The sequence below is a fragment of the Sinocyclocheilus grahami genome, unplaced genomic scaffold, assembly GCF_001515645.1.
Source record: "Sinocyclocheilus grahami isolate Dianchi unplaced genomic scaffold, SAMN03320097.WGS_v1.1 scaffold463.1, whole genome shotgun sequence".
Classification (NCBI taxonomy): domain Eukaryota; kingdom Metazoa; phylum Chordata; class Actinopteri; order Cypriniformes; family Cyprinidae; genus Sinocyclocheilus; species Sinocyclocheilus grahami.
The window spans coordinates 182,371-183,189 of NW_015505642.1; positions in this window are offsets into that span (position 1 = coordinate 182,371).

The following is an 819-nucleotide window of genomic DNA, read 5'->3' on the forward strand; positions in this document are numbered from 1 at the left end:
TATCCATATTTAAAACTTTATAAACTGTAATCTCTAGCTTCCGCTGACTGAAACGCACATTCACGAGAGAGTGGCATCCAGCGGATGATGTAGGACATAGGCGTAGCGTAAGGTACTGCAAAAGTTCTAGTGGTTAGAAGCAGAGGTATTCAAACCTTAAGTATTTTTTGTCAAATTGATTAAAAAGTTTTCTAATTAAAACTCATTTTCTGCTCCCTAGACATTACATTTAGAGATCATATTGACGTTTATGTTCCCTTCCATTTATTCCTTAAATTTCCTTTACTTGGTCTTAAAAAGTCTTAAATTCACCTTTATAAAACCTACAGAAACCCTGTAATTGTAAAAGCATTTGTGTAATTGCACAAGCATTTTTCAAAAAAACATTTCACAAATAGACTTGTTTTGTTTTAAATGATAGTTAAATGACATTCTATTCTATTCTGTTCTATTTATTGCATATTTTGCCTAATGCAATAAATTAAGACATTTTTTAAAGTGTGCCTTAAATGTCCAAATGCTTTTTTGCGTAAAGTAATATTTTCTTCAGCAAGATGCTGCTCCCGGTGGAATGCAGAACATTTATGATTTAAATGCTCGATGGATATAAAATTCCCTCTGTTGAGCACTTTATCTAATAAAGCTCTCTAGAGTAAAAGGATGTTTTCAAGAAAGTTATCCCATCTGTAGCCCAGGGCCTTCTCCCAGAGGTTCTCAGAAAATGCTCATGAATCTTTTTCATGGTGCATCAATAAATCATGAGTATTTTTAATTTGATTTGTCTTGATGTGCCTTCCAAGTGTTTCTCTTTTTTTTTTT